The 5,967-nt window shown below is 38.5% G+C and overlaps 1 long non-coding RNA gene across 1 annotated transcript; it reads right to left on the bottom strand.

Annotated features, from left to right (window-relative positions):
• Positions 1-4,014: 4,014 nt before the first annotated feature.
• Positions 4,015-5,752, bottom strand: LOC145551769 (uncharacterized). Its single transcript, XR_014087682.1, has 3 exons — positions 5,209-5,752; positions 4,602-4,716; positions 4,015-4,507 (listed from the first exon to the last, which is right to left on the bottom strand). It is a non-coding gene; the product is annotated as an uncharacterized LOC145551769 (long non-coding RNA).
• Positions 5,753-5,967: the final 215 nt, after the last annotated feature.

Genomic DNA, 5,967 nt, shown 5'->3' with positions numbered 1-5,967 from the left:
TCGGCTAATGTGTCTCTCAGGGTTTGAAAATGGGCCGTCAACTTGTGTAATGTGCGCTGGACATTAGACTATGGAAATGAGGAAGGGAGGGTCAGTGCAGAGCACGGGAACTGAGCCTTTCTCATTCAGCGTCATCAACAGAAAGAAAAAAAGGCAGGAAGAGACGATAAAGACGATAATTAAAATGATCTCGATAGGTTTTTTTATCGTCCGATTAATTGATTAATTGTTTATCGCGACAGGCCTAATCGGTCACCGATCATAATCGGGCCGATTTTCGTGAAAAAGTGCATGATCGGTGATCGGCGATCATTGGCTCTTGTTGCTGATACTGATCACCTGCATCTCATTTCGCAGCCTGCCTGTGCAGCTGGTCTCGATTTGGAACTATAACGCACTGAGTGAATGGGGAAGTTTGCATGTTGCAGCGGAAAATTGAAGCACGTCAAAATGCATCAACACAACGAAGCTAATACGACATAAAAACAATGCCATACTTGACGGAGTTTGGCTACATCGAGGCTCACTGCAGTAAAAAAGACATGGAGGATCAGATAGCAGGTAAAGCAGCGCACAGCTACAAACACTCACCCGGATTAGCATGACGGTCAGAAAGCTAAACAAATAACCCGCAAAATTATTTAAGTCTTCGAGCTGCAATGTAAGACGCTGGTTCTGCTCTCGCTGTTGAACAGCTGCTACGCGCTACAGGTAGTAATATTTCAGACGGAGCGCCGCTTCTGCTCCACCTGGTAGTGACTCTCACACCGAATCTCTGTTTAAAGCTGCAGCATCAAACCTAAAAAAATACATTTTACATACGTCTTAAAACTTTCGCTGTCCTAACATGAGACAGGTAATCTTTATTAAAAAAAATCGATCTCTCTGCTCTGCATAATTACTCTGCTAAGTCAGAAACAGCCACTCAGAACTAGCAGTAATCAGCTAGCCGCCATGCTATCAGGAAGTTTTCATTCAGTAACTGGATTGTTTATTGTAATGGAACCTGTATTTGCCTTTGAATGTTTTATACTTGAATTTTTTTGGCAATGTTGAGAGGTTTTATTTTGGCTCTTTGCATTATTTAGCCTCTTCAGAGCCTTCATATGTTACCAGTCTGTTAAAGATAGTATTATTGGTAGCGGTACAATTTGCAGAATGCCTGTTTAGTTTAGTTTTCTTCTTGGAAAAAGTTATTAAAAACAAGTTTTTGTCCAAATTAAGGTGAATTCATGGTTCCTTTTTCCACATAATGTAACCGGTAGTGTTTATGATAAAAAAAATAATAATTATGTGATCGGTATCGGTGATCGGTATTGGTGATCGATATCGGTATCGGCAGGAAAAAATCTGATCAGCACATCTCTAGTTAAAGGGGGAAAGTATTATGCATTTTCCGGGGGTATATTGGCATTTTAGAGCAAAATCAAGTAACTATATTATAAAAATGCTGTATATATCAAATATGACTTGAAAGAAATTTGACTTCATACTTTGTAATGTAACCCCTTGAAATTGGGCATCTGTCTCTTTAAGAAACTCATGCTCTTTGTGAAACTCCGCCTTTAGGAAGTCATCACAACATGTCTCCTCTATTAATCCTTTAACAACTTTTCCGCCAGTGTTGCTCTGGGAAGTAGCTCAGCAGTTCCACCAGTTATTTGCTAATTGCTACTGGCTAGTCTGAAGGAGCTGAGTGGAGGAGTCAATGGGGCGGGCTGCTCTGTGAGGCAGAAGCTTGAAAATTTCAGCTCCAAGGAGGAGCTTCGTCCTCGAAGGCGGGGCTAGGACCACTCAGGTGTTTTTTCACAGCTGAATGGTTGCTATGGAGATTAAAGGACTTCTCAAACATGCATGAAAGAAACAACAGGTATGTTTTTAATGAGGGAATAACTTTTTAACATGATGAAAACTAAAAAAAAAGTCAACTTTAAATAATACTGCCCCTTTAACCAAAAAAAGGAAAAGTCTCTAAATCAGAATGCAACAGAAAAGTCTCCAACCAGTTCTATGGTGGCACAATTCTCAAAACCAACACCAAACATGATGATATCAAACATGATTAAAAACATGCTACTGCATGACTCTGAAAGTTACTTTCTATGTGCCAATGGTGTAGTTTAAAATGACCAAAGTCTGTGAAAAAAAGTATTGAAGGCTTTTGTATGTACAGGTTTCCTTGTTGCCTCTAGGCAAATCACTGCAACTGCAATATTTATCCTTCAGATCGAAACTGCAGGTCAAGGAGGTTCTGCAGCTCTTATGAAGTGCCGCATAAAAGCTGGATGGACAGTTCAGAGATGACTGATGCTGGTTGGACTGGGTCTAATGCAGTCTGGCTTGTCCTGTACTGAATGTGACATTGGTTTGGTCTGGGGAATATTGATTGGGAATGGTTTTCACCAGGCCTAGATACGGGCTGGGTGAGTGTATTGATGTTCACCATGGCACTCATTTGAGGCTCATCTTACCCCGTCTCTGCGCTTGTGTGTCTTTGCGCCTGTGTTTGTGTGTGTAAGGCAGGAGTGGAGCCGGAGGCTACTCGGGCGTGAAATCGCGTGACGTTTTCTCCATTGCGCTTCATTTAGCCACACATCGCCCATCTTTCATTCCTGACAAGTTTCTTAACTGCTCCAAAATGTAAGCGCCCCGGGGCGGGGTGGCGGTGCAGGCCCCGTCGCCGCACAATGGCGGGAGTTTGTGTGGATGCGTGAACATGTGTCTGAGTGCTTGTGGGAGCTAAAGTGAGAGTCTAATAAAGCTGGCAGCTGCCATGGAAACCGGGGCAGAGGCTAACTCATCCTCCGTGTCTCGGGACCCATCAGGGCCTCGGCCATGGTACAAACACACACACACACATGCAGTCGTTTACCATAGGCATGGTAAATGACTGTTAGAGGGAGGTCTGTTTTACACACTCTCATACAAACAGCAGATGAAGGGCCATGAAATAAGCTGTGGCACCAGAAGCAATAGGAAAGCAAGCCGGCTCTTAAATAGCCGCTGAGACTCATCACACACTCATACACAAGTTTGATAAGGAAGGGGAGAGGATTACTATGGATATTGAGCATCTTATGCTTTTCTGACTCTCACAGCATACTCCTGGAGTATCCAAGTGTATGTGTGTGTGTGTGCACATGTTTGTAAAATAGGTAGATAAGAGTGACAGCGAGCCGGGGGTTGACGGCATTACAGCGGCATTCTCAATGTGACAGTTTTATTGCATTTCTAATCTCTGTTTGTGTAAACGCCAGAACGTTGGGCATACACGGCTACACTGCAAAAAGTCCCCTTCCAAAAACAAGAAAAAAAAGTACAAAAATAAGGTACAATTTTCTTAAAATAAGAAAAATTATCTGCCAACAGAACAAGAAAATTTATCTTGTCAAGATTTTCTAAAACAAGAAAAAATATCTAACCAAGATAAACCTATAATATCTTAAAATTAGTGTATTTTTACTTAAAACAAGCCAATTTTACTTATACGAGTAAGATATATTATCTTATTTTAAGAAAAATTATCTCAAGTAAAGAAAATGTTACTCGACACTGAATTTCTTGAAATAGCGTAAAATTTTCTTATTTGAAGAAAAATGTTCTATGTATTAAGAAAATAAATCTCATATATTCTATTTGTATTAGTAAAATTGGCTTGTTTTAAGTACAAATACACTAATTTTAAGATATTTGTAGGTCTATCTTGGTTAGATATTTTTCTTGTTTTAGAAAATCTTGACGAGATAAATTTCTTGTTCTGTTGGCAGATAATTTTTCTTATTTTAAGAAAATTTTACCTTATTTTTGTACTTCTTTTTCTTGTTTTTGAAAGGAGACTTTTTGCAGTGATATACCTAAATCTAGTTTATTTTTATTGTTGCATAGGATTAAAATATATATTTTATCATAGCTTTACTCAAGGTTCTTATGCTAAGACAAAAATCCAAAAATTGATCCTGTGAATACTGGAACAAGAGATGTTATTGGCTTGCTGAAATGAAGACATGAGTTCAATTACTTTTAACATATTTATTACGTTTAAGTTTCACATAAACACAATAAAACATGACTACTGGTCAGAATAAAGTCTGGATGGGCATCTGATTCTGAAACAATCCTGTAAAATGACAGAACAATGACGATCTGACACATCTGCCGCACTCATAAGATGCCCTAAGAGTCAAGCAAACCAAATTGTCCAAAGCAAAAAAAATCTTGGGATTAGATGTCAACAATAGGAGCTTCCTCCGCAATGAACTTCTTCCAATAAGCCATAGCCTTTTATATGTGGAAGTCTTGCCTCAGTTACAGACGGCGTTCTCAAGACGTCTGTCAGCAGCACAGAGAGGAGTGGCCTCAGACACACGGATGCTGAAAGGTGTAGTAGCTGTGATGTCCTCCTTTCAGAAGATCAGGGCAGGCATGGTTCCAATGGCCAGTAGAAAGTTGGTTTCACGATCACCACAGAGCTGAAAAGTGATCTTGTTTGAAGTTGTTGGGTCATCTGCTAATTGGAGCACAGACAGAAAAACAATCACAAAACAAACCACGTTTTAGGGTCTAATCAGTGTAATGATGAATCAGTATCATAAATTTCTTACCTTGAGAATTTGAAGGACGCCGTCACTTGCAATTCCCAAAGTTTCTTGTAGATGGTGCAATACGTGATTGGAGACTTGTCTGGCATAGGCTTCACCATGGCAACAGTTTGGTTTACTTGAAAAATAAAACAAGTCTTATTTTAGTTCATGTGCTCAATTACAATATTACATGAATTCAAGATGGCAAGAAAGTTATTTTAATTAAATCAAACAAGGACTACTTAAATTCACTAATTAAAAATAGTGTTTAAAATATCCTGGTAACAGTGTGGAATATCTAACCTTGTAGACTCATTGCATTTAAGTTTTTAAATTACAGCACATAAAACACCCTCAAAGTTAGTGAAATACTAGGCGGAATTGCCCTTTAACCATTTCCCGAATGAGAAGCTGCGAATGAGAAGCCACCTTAGCTATGTTAAAAAACGGAAGCTACCATGAACCCGTGTCGATATTATTTTTAAGCCACAGCTATTGTGGTTAATAACTGTTCAAAGATCATATTCACAAGAGCGGCTCTTTAACCGCGGATGAAAATTGGCATATCACGACATGCTAACTAGCTTCAGTTAGCTTATCTTAGAAAGACAGACAACTTTAAACTTACCTCTGAGTACAGCAGCTGTAGGGTCTATACACGTAAAAAAGTCCTCCATCTTCATTCATGTCCAACCGAGATTAGAGAATTTGCCAAAAGAAAATCTTATAAAAGTACTGTAGATAAAAGCTTAGTTAGTCTGTTACAACTGAATTAACCGTTAATGAGGGCAGTTAAATGATCTCTGGCGTTGCCGTTAGTGATGTGCGGATTGATACTGAAATATCGATTCTTTCGATACCAGAACTTAATTCTTTAAAATCTATTGTCAGATCCAAGGATCAATACTTTCAACACTTTAGTAATTTGAGATAATGTAGATTAACAAGAGCAAGTTAGAAAGTAACAAAATTATTGAGATCTTGCCTAAATGAAACGTTGTTAATGGGAACTACTTTTTCTTCCGCCTGATAAGTATGTAATGTGTAAGGACGTAATGCCCATGCGCAGCGTGCTGCTGACGCTCACTCACTCAGAAATGAACATGTTGACAGATTATAAAAAAAAGTGACATGGATCTATTTCAGCTGCCATTTTATAGTAGTTTTAATAATTAAACAATGATGTACACTGCTAAAAAAAAATAAAGGGAACACTTAGACACTTAAGTTAACACTTAAGTGTTCCCTTTATTTTTTTGAGCAGTCTATTTAGTAGGGTTATTACTTTACTAATTTTCATTTTTTTAGTTTGCAACTCCATTTTCACATGTTTTGTATATTTCTGCTGAGTTAAAATAGCTTATAGTAAACAAGATTGTTGTCTCAA

This window comes from Poecilia reticulata, chromosome 5 (genome assembly GCF_904066995.2).
Source record: "Poecilia reticulata chromosome 5, P_reticulata-male-v2, whole genome shotgun sequence".
Classification (NCBI taxonomy): Eukaryota; Metazoa; Chordata; class Actinopteri; order Cyprinodontiformes; family Poeciliidae; genus Poecilia; species Poecilia reticulata.
Note: the sequence above shows the minus strand (reverse complement) of the source record. Positions and strands in the feature narration are given on the sequence as shown.